Raw genomic sequence first — 17465 nt, forward strand, 5'->3', positions numbered from 1 at the left:
CTCATCACTAATGAGTATGCATTTTAGTCAAAATCGGCCCCATATGTCTGCACCAAGGCCAACGCAACAAAGATGTTGTCCATCAGCCCAGTCCAAGCTTTGCTGCTCTCTCTTTACCCCACAGTTGGCATGGGAAGGACATTCCTGTTGGCTACGCCTCAGGCTGTAGAAAGTCTACAATCACTCCAAAACTAGGCTTCCATATTTTCTATTTCCTACTAAGAGAGGCAACCAAATGGCCAGACCTGATTCTGCTGGAAGAGCACAGAACAGTCCAACCCAGAGTCCATCTCTTTAAGCATTCCCCCCAGTTTCTTCTGCAGAGGAGCAAGTGTAAATTCACCTTCCCTGTCTCTATATCAGTGGCAGTTGCATTTAATGTGCCTCTCTGGCTGTCCTATTTCCAATCTGTATTGCTTTGTAAAAAGACCAGAGATAATGATAGAGTGTTGCATCTGGGATCAGCATGAGGCCAGGGCTGGATGCTGCTGACGTACATTATACATGCGTTATAGGAGAGATGAATCTTTTTTTACATTCCATTACCATTTTAGCAGAAAAAAAGTCACTGCCTAATGTAGGGCGTGTGAAGTCTAATGGAATTGAAGGAGACTACAGAACTGGCTTTCGGGGAGTTGTAAGCTCCAGTCCCCACACAAATAAAACTAAAGTGATATCAATGGAATTTCATTGCACCCCACACATTTATTTCATTTATTAGAAGGGGACAAAATTGAATGTACAGAAAGGCAGGGTTGTGTCAGTAACTGTAAGCATGTTTTTGAGCCAGTAATGAACTGCAGGGTTGCTGGGGTTGCTGTTGGATTTGCTGGCCCAGACTATAGAGCTCTAGGAAGAACGTGCTGCCCAGATTTCCTCGGTGGCTGCCTGGCAGATGTAAGTTACATTTGTTTGTTTTAACTCTAGCTCTCCTACGACTTAAGCATGTGGGATATCAATCATACTTTATTCTGGAACTCTGAATACTGTGTTCTTCATCCCCTCATAATGGCCCCTGTGAATTGAGGGCTCATCTCTGATCCAGAAACAAAAAAGAGAACACAAAGTCCTTAAAACAGGCCCCCCTTACTTGTCCTTAGGCCATACTATACTTTCATTCCTACAAATAGTCCTGGCTGGCAAAAAGCATAACATACTTACAGACAGACAGGCAATAACAGACTCCATACATGCAAATATCACTACTAGGACCATGGCACAAGGGGCTCACAATGGGTGCACGCTGGTTCACTTTAGATGATACAGCCTTTTATTATGACAACATTAGACTGCCAGTTCTATGACCCAGAATGTGAGCCGAGTGGAAATGATTATTATTCACAGGTCTGACACCCACCCACTGATCAATAACCGTATATCTGCCTACACACCAGTGCATATTTATAAAAGGGTACAGATACTTTCACATTTACACCACAAAAAAGTATGAAAAGTGGCACAGAATGAAGTACCTGTTTATACAGCTACAGAGTCAGTACTAGCAGGGCATAAAATCCAATATAAACGCCTTGGGGTGCTACTAATTAAAGGGCATAAATCTAGGGTTGCCATCTTTTTTGCCTGTGGAATCTGGGCAGGGGGTGGAGGTGGGACAATGATGCAACAGGGGTGGGGCAGGGGCATGACATCAGGGATGGGGCTATGACTGTGATTGGCCAGTCACCGCATCAATTATAGGAAATCCTGCCCGGTTTTCCTAATTTGGAAAACCAGGTAGGCAGTTATGACCTGGGCAGCCCTTCAAAAAACAGGCTGTCTGGGTCAAAACTGGGCAGGTGGCAACCCTACATAAATCAGAATTCAAGATAAAAATAAGGAATTCTAGAGCTAGCCACCTGGAGGTGATTTATGTGTGGTTTTGCTCCGGCGTATAAATCTGGTTCACCAAAAAAATCCAGGTAGGCAGTGTCAGACTGGGGAGAGTCTGGGCTGTCATCAGGGCCTTCTGCCCCCCAAGAGCCCTCTGGCCCAGCCAAAAAATCCCCACCGCCCCCAGCCAAGTCTCCTTCTGTCTCTCTTACCCCCCTCTCCCCTTCTTCTTGTGCATAATTTCTTCATGTGATCAGGTAGGGGGGAGGGATTTCACATTTTGTCAAACAATCTACAGACGCCATTTTTTATTGCTAAACCCTGCCTCTAGATGGTGCTAGAGTGCATTTTTTTCTACATTGCTTCAGATGGACCATCGCACTCCAGCACCACCTAGAGGCAGGATTTAGCACTAAAAAATGACATGCTGCAACGAAATGTGAAATCCCGATGGCTTGATCTGTAGGTATAACATCATGTAGGGATATAGAAGGTTAATTCCCCTCTGTTCCTTAAAATGTGAAACCACATGTTGGGAAATCCCGTGTCTGTATGCTACAGCCTCTTCCTAGTGTCTTGGGAGGAGCTGGAGCCTTGTCCCAGTGCAGTGTGTCTAGCAGATACTGGAGGGTGTCACAAGGTGTCGCTTCTGCACCACTTTTGGGTATATAGGAGAGCCATGTGCTCACATTTGCCATTTCTGCTTTCACTGAGAGAGGGTGGACAGAGACTACTGCAAAGATGTAGGGGCAGGAGCCCCTGGCAGGCTGGGGTGCAGCAGCCTCAAGCCTGGGAGCTAGACCAGGAGGGTCTGAAGCTCCTAAATGCAAAACTGGACTTTTACATACTCACACTATGGGTAGTGCTGGGAGCTATAATTCAGCTGCAGGATAAAGAAAGTTTTGTGCACGGCTAGGAGAGCCTGGTGCTTCTGAGGATGTCATCTCTGTGAATGCCTGTTCCAGCTCTCTGTGAGCCTACCCATCTGTGTGAATTCCAAGGGTGAGTTGTGCGTGAGGGAGGATAGAAAAAGAGAGGATCCAGCATGTCCCCTGTGTGTGATACAGGCTTTGTCCAGCAGGAAAGGTATTTGGGCAGGTAGTGCTACCTGGGAAACTTAAGAACTCTTTGGGGAAAAAGGGACTCAGACTCTTTGTCCACCAGGAGTGGAGTGGGGACTTTACCTGGCAAGGAGGTGCCAGTATTGGACAGTAGATATTCCCAGGGTAGTGGGTTGTTTATATCATGCAAATGTATATTTTACTTTGCCTTTAACCTTGCATAAAGTTATATTTGTTACACAGAAATTTGTGTGTTTGAAGGTTTTCCTAATGGGGCCACCCGCAGGTGTATTCACGGATCTCATTAGGTAATGAGATGGGTAATTCCCAGTACCCTTTCAACTTGCAAAGGGGACTCAGAACCTGAAGATGGTAAGAATGTACAACCTTGGCACCAGGGGGGTCGCCAAGAGGGTGTAACAAACATAAACAGGCTCAGCAGGTGTCACGAGTGCCTGGGTTGTGACTAATACACAGTTTCAATATATAAGTGCAAGCATCTCCCCCCCCCCCCCCCCCAGTGTCCTCAATGCCATTTCACCTCTGCAGTTTTTTCATATCTCTCTTTTCTCTGCCGTAATTAACTTCACAGGGGCAAGCAACAGAAAAAAGGGTCAGGAACTGATATGTCACAATAGATTTGCTGTGGGATCTGAGTAGCCTCAAGGGATGCACTTGTTCCTCGAGAATGAACCCAGCACTGGTCTGGTTAATACTTTCTAGGTTTGCAATATTACCCTTTCCAGGGACAACTGAAATTATGGAATGTTCTGCAGATCTCCTGGGGAATATTGAACTGATATTATGTCAGATAGAAAAAAGTAATGATCTGCCGCTGTGCTTTATACAGTATATGGTAGGACCCAGGCACAATTCTACCACTCTTCCTAATATCCTGGTTAACCCACTCTGTGCCACTGATGCCCAAACAGAGCCCCAGTCACAAGAACCTGAAAGCTGGAAAGTCCCATTTATGGTCAGCGATGGAGCACTCTGACAATACACGTATGGGACCTATTATCCAGTTCGAGATGTTCGAGACCTGGGGTTTTCCAGATAACATATCTTTCTGTAATTTGAATCTTCTTTGAATTTTGTGAAGCAAACACAGCAGTTTTACCAGTGCAGGGCAATATCACATAATTTTTTTGGTTTTACTGTTCCTTTAAGTTAACTTTCAGTATGTTATAGAATGGCCAATTCTATGAAACTTTTTAATTGGTCTTCATTTTTTAATTTTTTATTATTTAATTTAATTGCCTTTTTTCTTCTCACTCTTTCCAGCTTTCAAATAGGGGTCACTGACCCTATCTAAAAACAAATGCTCTGTAAGGCTACTCATATATTGTTATTGCTACTTTGCATAACATCTCTTTCTATTCAGGCCTCTCCTTTTCATATTCCAGTCTCTTATTAAAATCATTTCATGGTTGCTAGGGGAATTTAGACCCTAACAAAATAAAAAGCAATACGAAATGAAAACCAGGTGCAAATTGTCTGAGAATATCACTCTCTATATCATAATAAAAGTTGATTTAAAGGTTTTCATTGAGGCCCTGCTTTTCAAAAGCTCTGCCCTACCCAAGGTGGGGTTAGAAAAAAAAGCAGAGAGAAATGCAGAGAAGCGAAGAGAGATGCAGGCGGGTAGTCCTGATTGAAAAAGAGAAAGAATGAAGAGATGGAAATGACATTATACTAACCCCTTTTGGTTTATTTGGTTCATTGCCTGCAGCACGGATACAGCTCAGCTCTTATAACACGTAGATAACATTGCACAATCAAGCTGTTTGGTTCCACATTGTGACTTTGCGTCTATTTCTATTATTTATATGAGCTTTAAAGTGTCTGTGAAGTATATTCCTGACATGCCATTCTGTGCCACTCGGCGTCTGCCTTTATGCACCACGAATTTATGATGTTTGTTATTCAGACAAACAGTTAAGTAATGACTAAGAGACGGAAGGCTAATTCCTAAATGTAGCGCATTACAATGTATGATGAGCTGTGAAACATTAGTGAAACAAGAAACATAACAGTGGAATTGACAAAAGGGTAATGCTGAACACGGGACTGACTCGGTGCCTAAAGAAGCTTTATGCTGCCCTCTAATGATGGTTTAGCCATGGAACATGCTACTCCGAATAATGGCATTCCACCACCATTTGAAATTCCTAAGAAAAAAAGGAAAGAAAATATTTTCAATTAACACTGAGCTTCCGTTATTATATGGAATATGCAACTCTCTTTTGGGTTAGTCTTGCCCCACCTGGTGCATCAAGCAGTTACATGGAGACTTTGAAAAGGAGCAAATAGGGGCTCGCGGAGCAAACATATGGAATGCACTTTGGCTCATAGATGGGGATTGGTCAGGAATTGTGACTAATACACAGAAGCAGCTGATGCAGAGACATATAGACAACACATTTCCCATTTAGCGAATGCATCTTTTATTCCCATATGCTATGCATTTTAATGTGCAGGCTAATTTAATATAATATGGGTAATGGATCTGAAGAAACAGAGAAACCTGCTTGACTCTACTGAGTGCACATACATCACTCGCATCTGACTTTCAGATCTAAAAGTAACTCTTATTGCTAACATTATCTGGTGACCTTGAAATCATCTGGATACCCTAGTTGATATATTTGTAGGGGATGTGAAGGAGTAAATTATCCCTGCTGTAAGTGTGGCCTATGCCCTAGGGGTGGGAGGGGTGGAAGGTATGACCTTTAGCCAAGGGGAGTGAGTGAGTGAGCTCCATCTCCCTAGTCTATATAATTGGAGGCAGAGGCAGGCCAGGCCGGCCGGGCACCCTAGGCAACCCAGCCAGCCAGCTCGCCCCCTTCTTCTCCTGTGGCGCGGTGACGTTGCGATGTAATAATGCGCTCACATGCGTAGTGACATCACACGCGCGTGTGCGCATTGACGTTGGCACCTCAGGGCACTGTTAAAGGCAATGTCAGGCTGGGGATGGAAGAATGACCAAGTACACAAGGCAAAGGGGGAGTCCAAAGTAACTGAAGGCGATTGGGGATGAGGGGACAAATAGAGGGCACGGAAAAGTTACTAGAGGAGGTGGGGCTGCAATAAAAAGCTTCCATACAGGGACCGACGTCTCTCTGTGTAGCTACAACTCCCTCCCTAGGGGAGATTCTGGGAACAGTAGTCCAAGAGCCGCACAGCACAGGTTAAAGCCCTAAAGTTCTGGGGACACAGGTTCGTGGGGTTCTTTGGGTAAGGGGACTGAATCTGAAGGGTTCCCGTACCTGGCTGGTATATCAAGTGGCGCTGTCGGAAAGCCTTCAGCCTGGCTCCCCACTTCTGTTCCCCGGTCTTCCCAAATATCACCAGCCTGATTTCTACTCTTCGGGAAGGTGCCTGCGCCTGGATGTGCTACTACTGTTGTTGCTCGTCCTCCTTTGAGGCGGTGAATGATGAAGGACAACACTGCCTCTGTGCGGATGTATTGTTGCAGGGCGCTGTGTGATCATTAGGAGGGAGTGGGCAAGCTGGGTTGCAGGTGCGTCCGGTCTAGTGGTAGGCAGAAGAGGCAGCTGCTCAGCGCCCCTCAATCATTGCACCCTAGGCAGCTGCCTCTTCTGCCTACCCCTAGTTCCGGCCCTGATTGGAGGGAGCACATGGTTCTGGCTCTTTTTGGACATTTCTCTATGGAGGGGTGGATTCTGATGGAGAGTCTGAAAGGGCTTCATTAAAAGGATTGAACCCTATGGTATCCAAGGACTTACTGAAATCAGAAATAAAGGACCTTAGGAAAGAATTGAAGATAGGAGTAATGAGATCGCAAACAAAACTTGTATTATTGAGATTAATTATACCCCCAACCCTAGAAATAGCTAGAATCAGAAAATACTCCATCTAAAACCTGTTGAGGCCATGTAGGAGTCAATGGTAGAGGTCCCTTGAAACATTTGAAGATGTTAATAGCCTTCATGATGTTCAAGTTTTGTTCAGAGGGCTTCACCCGAAAACTCAATTAATTAGAGTTTTTGGGTTTCGCAACATGAAGAATCGGGGTTTTTCCATTCAAGTTTTTTCTTAAATTAGATACCATTTCAAGTTTGGAGTTCAAGTTAATTAGAGGTATAAAAAACTCTAGCATTTGACCTCTCATAAACAACCCACCTAGTGTAGGGTAGTGCCCTAGAAGACACCTCCGCCCATATTGTAGGAAGTCTAGTTGGCAGAGCTCAGGTTTCAAAAGTGTTATTCTAGAATAAATCTACTGTTCCCAAAAAAGACCATGTACAGTAACATTTCATTTTCTACTCCTGAGCAATTGTGGTTGATATCACACTTGGAGCATTTGTTAATTTATCCACTTCCATTTCAATTACTGGAAGTAGCCTGAACTTTAAATGGGAGATTTTAAGAAAACGCCCCAAGTTGGTGTTTCTTGTTGCCCTCCATGAAGTTCCAACAATATTTACTATATGGGGTGATTTATCAACATTCTTATTTCCAGGATTCTACATTTTTGGCACAAAAAGGAAATTTTCAAAAACTCGAATGTCTGGTATTTGAAAACTTGAATGTAAAACTTCAGCATCTTGTGAGTTCAGGTAGAGGTCAATGGGAGTTGTTGTGGGCAAAATTTTAACGATTTTTAAAATTGCGATATTAAAATTGTGCGTGTTTTGTAATTGTAAAACTCACAAATTCTGAGGTCTTTGAGTTTTTTTTTCCATTCAGTGGAACTTTTTCTATTCTGATTCTTTAATAAATAAGCAAATATTCAAATTTCTTTCTAAATTGTGAGTTTATTTGAAGTAGGAAAAACCTCACAAATTAGATTTTTTGATAAATATGCCTTACCCTATGTTGAAGTGTTCTGGTGAGTGGATAGGCTCACTGTGTCATAAATTGGGATATTGCCATATTCCCCTACACCCCCTCACATGGAGCTCTAGCCTTAATAGCAGCTGGGACAGGTACCCTCTAGTATATATAGTGCTCCTAATTAGCAAAAAAGGTATCCAAGCTTTCTTAAAACTATCTACTGTGTCTTCCAATATGGTACCTTCAAAGGTCTACTGTATTAGTCTAAATGTCAAGAAGAAATCCCTGTGTGCAGAAAGGATCACTCTGTTGCAAAAGACATAGGGACAGCTCTTGTACTAAGAGGATGGAAGAAGGCTTCCAATGTCTTCTGCAACACAGTGATCATAACTAGGTGAAATGGCATGGGGAAAGCCTCGTAAGCCAATGCTTGCTCCATGTGTATATTTTTCTGTGTCCCTGTGCACCTTGAGAGCACTAATGCTTTCCATAACTGGAATAATTTTTCTGAGCCAGCTACATCACTGAAGGTACCACTGTTGATAAATAATGGGAAGCAAGGTCTCATATTAATGCATTGTGTTCTAATCTAACATGTATCTAACAAATGAGCCTATGCAACTTACTTAAATGAGCTGGTTTGATTTCTCCCTATTAGGCAACCCTTGCGTTATTACAATAAACCCCACTATCCATGGATAAAAATGGTTGCTCCCTCATGCCATGTAATATTACTGCTTGAGAGATTTCTCCATAAAATCCATTATGAACACTGGAAGACTTGATCCTGATATTTTCTATTGCTCCACAGATTTCTCAGTCCCACTGCATGTGCTCCGAGATCAATTAACTCCAGGCCATTAGCCATCTAATGATCCAGATATGGAGTGTTAAAGTGCTTTTTCCATGAGAAAAAAAATAGTTAACGATTTGTAAAAAACAGGACTGGATTAATATCTCACTGCTGTCATGGAGTTGCTGACGTGTCTACTTGCGTGTGCCTGAGTTATATTAAAGATGTGGGTCTTTGCTTGGATTATTTTAGAATGAACTTCAAAATCATTGTGATAAATAAAGTGCAACATAAAATAAAGCTAAGATTCTACAGATGGATAATGAAAAGTAACTCCATACTTTGAGGTCTTCAGAAAACAATGCAACTAGTTACGGGGACAATATCTTCATGAGAGCAGCTCCATGATCAGCAATAGCTCCTCTCAGAGTAAGGGAATCCCTTGGGATGATCAGAATGGTTGAGGAATGGTGTCCCTAAAACACATGTGAGGCCGCTGTTTGTCAAGCCAACCCATAGCTGATGAACTTGCTGATTCAAACTCTTCCACTAATCAAATCACAATGGCAAATGTGACATCTGAACCTCACAGAGGTGTGATTCCGTGGGGTTACTGTGATAGGATTACCAAGAATTAGTGGAAGAGTTTATATGCTGAGGATTTCCCACACCAGTCAGTTGAATTGAAGAAGCTGCTCGGATGAGCAGTGAAACGTCTTCAATGATTACTCATCAAGTCCAGTAGTAGAATTACTTATACTAGATTAACTATGTTGTTATGGTCAATGTCTCCTATCTTACATCTCATGCTGGAGAATTAACTCAAGCATTATACACATGTTTGTGCCCCAACATGGCTGCCGGCATGTGCCCATGGTGCCGAGTGCAACTATATATGGCAGTGCATGCAGGTTGACCCAAGTACCTGGGATTTTCTATGAAAATGTTGCATTTTAGCAGCTCTGTGGTCATAAATGACCATTTTCCAGCTTGCTGTTTCCAAAGATTAAGGGGCAAATTCATCAAGGGTCGAATATTGAGGGTTAATTATTCCTCGATATTCGACTGGGAATGAAAATCTTTCGACTTCGAATATCGAAGTCGAAGGATTTTGCGCAAATACTGCGATCATACGATCAAAGGAATAATCGTTCGATCGAACGATTAAATCCTTCGAATCGAACGATTCAAAGGATTTCAATCCAACGATCGAACGATTATCCTTCGACCAAAAAAACGTAGCCAAGCCTATGAGGACCTTCCCCATAGTCTAACATTGGGTTCGGTAGCTTTTAGGTGGCGAACTAGGGGGTCGAAGTTTTTTCTTAAAGAGACAGTACTTCGACTATCGAATGGTCGAACGATTTTTAGTTTGAATCATTCGATTCGAAGTCGTAGTCGAAGGTCGAAGTAGCCCATTCGATGGTCGAAGTAGCCTAAAAACACTTTGAAATTCGACGTTTTTTTTACTTCGAATCCTTCACTCGAAGTTAATGAATTGGCCCCTACATGTATATGAGATACAAAAGCAAAAATATGAATAAAAATTAGTTAATGCAGAAATAGGAGGCCTATTTATCAAAATGCAAATTGATGTCATTTTTTTTCCCAACCACGAATGTCTACTGTTTTATTAAAAGATCCTCATATAAAAATTACAAATGATTAAAAATGCTGAACATACGTGTAATAAGAATTCGAAAACCTCAAAATCCTCATTTCCGTAGGAATTTTTGTGTGATGACAAATGAAAACAACCCTGAAAACCTCTAAAAGCTCAAAGCAAGGAAAGCTTTTACAAATCGCCAAGGACAGCTCCCATTGACTTCTACATGACCTCGCCAGCTTTTAGATGGAAAAGTTTTGTATTTGGGTTTTTCTTGGTTTTTACACCGGGAAGCCCATTTTTAAAAGTTAATCAACCAATTAACTAATTCTCTAAAACCACGAAAGTCATGTAATGTATTAAAAGATCCAAATATTTTCAGAACAAATGAAAAAAAAAATACTGAACGATGTTTATCTGACAATAACTAGCGGAAAAAAAAATTCAGTAGGATCTAATGGGATCAGGGCAGCTCTCATTAACTTCTATAGGGCCTGGACTGCTGTTACATTGTAAAGTTTTGTCGTAGTTTTCAGATTTTATATAAAAAAAATCAATTTGTAAAAAAATAGAGATTCAAATGTTATTTAACAGGCCCCTTAATAAACATCCAATTTTATTTGATGGTTTAGAGTAAAACATGATTTTTAGCTCTAAAATGTGCAATTGTGGGAAAAGAAAAAATACTAACGTATATAAATCAGCTACTGATTTACTGCCGCAATGATAGGACTAGACTGAATTCTATTCCATTATGCAACTAGAAAAAATGGCATTTTAAAGGAAAACTAAAGTTTTAGTAATAACTTAGCCCCCTCAAGAGCCCTTTTCCCCTCCCTCCTAAACTGCACCACTGTGACAGCAAACAACTACTTTAAGGGGGTCCCCAAGGGTACAGTTTGTTAGGGAATGCTCTAAAGGTGGGCCTAGTTATTGGTCAGGATTTAGTTGTCCTAAAAAAAATAATATAAATGATCCTTTTGACACTAATCTAACTAACTAAATATTTCCCATTGTTTTCACATTTAAATGGATACTGTCATGGGAAAGCATGTTTTTAATAGCGCTGCTCCAGCAGAATTCTGCACTGAAATCCATTTTTCAAAAGAGCAAACTGTTTTTTTTATATTTAGTTTTGAAATCTGACATGGGGCTAGACATATTGTCAGTTTCCCAGCTGCCCCCAATCATGTGACTTGTGCTCTGATAAAATTCAGTGACTCTTTACTGCTGTACTGCAAGTTGGAGTGATATCACCCCCTCCGTTTCCTCCCCCCAGCAGCCAAACAACAGAACAATGGGAAGGTAACCAGATAGCAGCTCCCTAACACAAGATAACAGCTGCCTGGTAGATCTAAGAACAGCACTCAATAGTAAAATCCAGGTCCCACTGAGACACATTCAGTTACATTGAGTAGGAGAAACAAGAGCCTGCCAGAAAGCAGTTCCATCCTAAAGTGCTGGCTCCTTCTGAAAGCACATGACCAGGCAAAATGACCTGAGATGCACCTACACACCAATATTACAACTAAAAATACACTTGCTGGTTCAGAAATCAACTTTTATATTGTAGAGTGAATTATTTGCAGAGTAAACAGTGTCATTTAAGAATAAAAACTGCACCATAAAATCATTACAGAATCCCTTTAAGTACAATCTTCCTGCTAGAGGTGATAGTTTCCCTTTCTAACAGATTCTTCTTCCCGCTCAGCCCCCCGACACAAGGAGCCGCTGAGAGTTATTATTATCACATTATCATTTCATTAATACAGCGATGTTGTTCAGGACGGTTCACCTTCAGTCTCCAAGTGAAACTAATGAAATCAGGAAGGATTATTGCTCATTTCATGTGAATGCATTTGCATGGCCGCAAGGGTCGTTCTGTCTGCAACTGGAGCTGCAGGATTTGCTGTGAATAACCCATAATAGGTTCCACATTTGTGAGCCCCGCTGTCGCTACTCATTCATCAGTTAGGCTTTGTGACCGCTTTGTTTTCTTCGTGGGGCTTATTTCTAACCAAGGCAAAACGGAATTATCTTGCATTTTTGTTTCTCCTTTGTTTTTAAAGGACAAACATACTATGGGGGGGTGATTTTTTTTTTTTTGCAAATCAAATTTTCTTGACCTGAAGCTCGTATTCGAATTATGCTTTCAAAAACGTATACTTGTACATCTGAACATTACGCACAAAAAATGCCATCTAGAAGCTGACAAGTTCATGGAGGAATCAATGGCAGCCTATGGCTAATTGAAAGCATTTATTCATGCAAGTTTTATTTTTAATTTTTCAACCGGTATGGGGGGGGGGGTCCATTATCTGGAAATCCGTTATCCAGAAAGGCCATCTCTCAAATAGTTCACATTTTTAAAAATCTCTTTTTTCTCTGCAATAACAAAACAGTAGCTTGTACTTGACCCCGTCAGATATTTAATTAATCCTTATTGGAAGCAAAACAATCCTGTGGGTTTTAATTAATGTTCAAATGATTTTTAAGCAGACTGAAGGTGTGGAGATCCCAATTACAGAAATTGGAAAACCCCAGGTCCCAAGCATTCTGCATAACAGGTCCCATATCTTTATAGATTTGAGGTATTCAAATTTTTCTTTACAATTTCAATTGGAAATTAAAATTTTCATATTCAGATTTTTTAATAAATCAGTTTTCTTTTATTATAGTTTTCGAGTTCCTTCTACTGACTCGTCCCAACTTTCAAATGGGGGTCACTAACCCAATCTAAAATCTAAATGCTCTGTAAATCTACAAATGTATTGTTATTGCTGCAAATCTTTTTTGTTTAGGCCTCTCCTATTCATATTCCAGTCTCTTATCCAAATCACTGCTTAGTTGCTAGAGTCACTTAGACCCTAGCAACCAATTACCGAAATTGCAAACTGGAGAGCTGCTGAATAAAAAACTCAAAATCCACAAATAATAAAAAATGAAAACCAATTGCAAATTGTCTCAGAATATCACTCTCTACATTATCCTAAGGGAGCTAGCACAGATTCGGCGAGATTTAGTCGCCTGGCGACTAATCGCCTCTTCTGCGGGGAGAGAATCTCCCCGAACTGCCCTCCACCTGCTTTCCACCTGCTATAATGAGAAAACGCCAGCGCCAATGCACTCGTGGCGCTTCTATTTCCGAAGTCACCTGAAGCTGAAGAAGAAACTTCGGGTGCAGCGAGCGCATTGGCGCTGGCGTTTTCTCATTTTAGCCCCGCAGAAGAGGCAATTAGTCGCCAAGCAAATACATTTCACAGAATCTGATGAAAGCTCCCTAAAAGTTAATTTAAAAGTTAACAACCCCTTTAAAGGGATTGTCAATATTTATCCTGATCACGATGGGGATTCCAATTATTACAGTGGCTGAAATCAGTTTGGTTAAGTATTGTTTTGCAGACTCCCCTTTCCTCTGTAACTGGATTAGTAGATTTTTAACCACATTCTTTGTAAAGTATATTGTTTTATCTTTTAATGTGCACAGACATGAAACATGTCAGTATGAAACATGAGCCCTGTGTGTGTGTGTGTTGGGTGTGTTTGTATTGTGTGTGTATTGTGTGTGTGTGTGTATGTGTGTATTGTGTGTGTGTTTGGGGGTGTGTGTATTGGGTGTGTGTGTGTTGGGTGTGTGTGTAAGTATTGTGTGTGTGTGTTGGGTGTGTGTATTGGGGGTGTGTGCGTATTGGGTGTGTGTGTTGTGTGTGTGTGCGTGTTGGGTGTGTGTGTATTGTGTGTGTGTGTTTTGGGTGTGTGTATTGGATGTGTGTGTATTGGGTGTGTGTATTGGGTGTGTGTATTGGGTATGCGTGTTGGGTGTGCATGTATTGGGTGTGTGTATGTGTGTTGGGTGTGTGTTGGGTGTGTGTATTGTGTGTGTGTGTTGGGTGTGTACATTGGGTGTGTGCATGTTGGGTGTGTGTGTATTGTTTGTGTATGTGTGTGTGTTGGGTGTGCGTGTATTGGGTGTGCGTGTATTAGGTGTGTGTTGGGTGTGTGTTGTGTGTGTGTATTGGGTGTGTGTGTATTGTGTGTGTGTGTATTGTATGTGTGTGTATTGTATGTGTGTATTGTCCCATAAACCCCCTCCATGTGCAGTCTCCATTGTGATTGTAGGAAAGCTAAGTCTTCTGTCTTCAGAACCACATTTAGCTCTTATTTAGACACATTACTAATGTCACCAATGAGCTTTCTACAGGAATTGCTAATTTCAGTCCTTTTCTAGGCCAAACCCACTGTCATGTTGTCGAGCAGAGGCAGAAGAAAGAAGAGACAGAGAAGAGAACATAAATATTTCCATTTTCCAAGTTTTGATGAGCCACTTGTCATAGATGTCCCAGAGCTCGTGCGGCAGTTGCTGAAACCTCTGCGTATGACAATTCTACTCCTACAAATTGCTTGGGACACATGACCTTCATTATACAAGTCAGGTGACAGGCGAGTGTTTTGTTTTTGGCTCCTATAAGTAACTTCATGGAAGATCCACTATCACTTTATTTCTATAGTCGTTTCTCTAGGGGCACAAACCGGAGGCGGAGGAATAATAAACCAGTAGAGTGTTTGAACTGCAGCAAGTCTGGCCCTGTGTGCTTTTTAAAGAATAAGGAAACCTTTATTTTTTTTTTCAGTTTCAGAACTATTTACATTTTTATTAAGTACTTATTGTATATTGGCAGGACCAAAAATGAGGGAAAACGTAAAATCGGGGTTTGTAATATTACGGTTTCACTGTACCTACAGAAGGAAAACAGAAAGGTGTTGTGATGTTGTTCTGCTCAGGAAAGAGATCAGAAGCCTCAAATGCTCTTTCTGGTTCTCCTTCCTGAGCAGAACAACATCAGAACACGTATCAGTTTTCCTTATATCGCTTTTGACTGTAGTTATAGGAACTGACCAGCAGGTGACACTGTTGTTACAAAATTCATTCTAACTGGTACTTAATAAAAACTTGAAAAAATAGCTCTGAAACTGTAAAAAGTAAATTGCAAATGACTTAGAAAAGCTCCCTGAGCAATGTTACATAAAAATTTTTAAGAGGATCTTTAAAAAAGTGGAACACCATTTCTGGACTAGGTGCATGGGGCTGGGAGAAACCTACAATGCCAGTGCACTTTTAAAAGAAGAGGAGCACACCCCAGAGGTTTTATTTGTCCTTTAACAGCCTACCTAAAACCAGAATCCAATTCCTGTTGTGCTAAAAATACTGTAACTTAAAGAAACAGTAACACAAAAACAATCAAAGTCTTTTAAAGTATTGAAAATATAATGTAATGTTGCCCTGCACTGGTAAAACTGGTGTGTTTGCTTCAGAAACACTACTATAGTTCATATAAATAAGCTGCTGTGTAGCCATGGGGGCAGCCATTCAAGCACAGGATACACAGTAGATAACAGATAAGTACTACTATAGTTTATATAAACAAGCTGCTGTGTAGCCATGGGGGCAGCCATTCAAGCACAGGATACACAGTAGATAACAGATAAGTACTACTATAGATTATATATACAAGCTGCTGTGTAGCCATGGGGGCAGCCATTCAAGCACAGGATACACAGTAGATAACAGATAAGTACTACTATAGTTTATATAAATAAGCTGCTGTGTAGCCATGGGGGCAGCCATTCAAGCACAGGATACACAGTAGATAACAGATAAGTACTACTATAGTTTATATAAACAAGCTGCTGTGTAGCCATGGGGCAGCCATTCAAGCACAGGATACACAGTAGATAACAGATAAGTACTACTATAGTTTATATAAATAAGCTGCTGTGTAGCCATGGGGGCAGCCATTCAAGCACAGGATACACAGTAGATAACAGATAAGTACTACTATAGTTTATATAAACAAGCTGCTGTGTAGCCATGGGGGCAGCCATTCAAGCACAGGATACACAGTAGATAACAGATGAGTACTACTATAGTTTATATAAACAAACTGCTGTGTAGCAATATGGGCAGCCATTCAAGCACAGGATACACAGTAGATAACAGATAAGTACTACTATAGTTTATATAAACAAGCTGCTGTGTAGCCATGGGGGCAGCCATTCAAGCACAGGATACACAGTAGATAACAGATAAGTACTACTATAGTTTATATAAACAAGCTGCTGTGTAGCCATGGGGGCAGCCATTCAAGCACAGGATACACAGTAGATAACAGATAAGTACTACTATAGTTTATATAAACAAACTGCTGTGTAGCAATATGGGCAGCCATTCAAGCACAGGATACACAGTAGATAACAGATAAGTACTACTATAGTTTATATAAACAAGCTGCTGTGTAGCCATGGGGGCAGCCATTCAAGCACAGGATACACAGTAGATAACAGATAAGTACTACTATAGTTTATATAAACAAGCTGCTGTGTAGCCATGGGGGCAGCCATTCAAGCACAGGATACACAGTAGATAACAGATAAGTACTTCTATAGTTTATATAAACAAGCTGCTGTGTAGCCATGGGGCAGCCATTCAAGCACAGGATACACAGTAGATAACAGGTAAGTACTACTATAGTTTATATAAACAAGCTGCTGTGTAGCCATGGGGGCAGCCATTCAAGCACAGGATACACAGTAGATAACAGGTAAGTACTACTATAGTTTATATAAACAAGCTGCTGTGTAGCCATGGGGGCAGCCATTCAAGCACAGGATACACAGTAGATAACAGATAAGTACTTCTATAGTTTATATAAACAAGCTGCTGTGTAGCCATGGGGCAGCCATTCAAGCACAGGATACACAGTAGATAACAGGTAAGTACTACTATAGTTTATATAAACAAGCTGCTGTGTAGCCATGGGGGCAGCCAGTCAAATCTGAAAAAGGAGAAAATGCACAGGATACATAGCAGATAACAGATAAGCTCTGTAGTATACAATGGGATTCTTCAGAACGTATCTGTTATCTACTGTGTATCCTGTGCTTATAGGGGCTGTTCACCTTCCAAACACTTTTTTCAATTCAGTTGTTTTTAGATTGTTCCCCAGAAATAAAGACTTTTTTCATATTTACCCACACCAATATGGGACTTAGCCTCTAAATGCAAAATACACGATACTAGATAGCCAGGGCCATTCAGGTAAAGTTAAAAAGCAATATTTATTATCACCATGCCAAAATGCTAAAACCATTTAAAATAAGCAGCGCTGCTTGGGGGGTGGGGATCCCATTATCCCTATTTTATATATATTATATGCAATACAATAGAAGAGGCTGCGTGCGCGCAAAAGGAAGCCTCCAATATATTACAGTTGCAACCAACTCTTAATCAAGAGTATCAATCTGGATAGATCCGTAATTAGGTATTCGTGGGATGAAGAGAGCGATGAGTCATCACAGCTGTGATATAATTCGCCAA

Source organism: Xenopus laevis, chromosome 1L (genome assembly GCF_017654675.1).
Source record: "Xenopus laevis strain J_2021 chromosome 1L, Xenopus_laevis_v10.1, whole genome shotgun sequence".
Classification (NCBI taxonomy): domain Eukaryota; kingdom Metazoa; phylum Chordata; class Amphibia; order Anura; family Pipidae; genus Xenopus; species Xenopus laevis.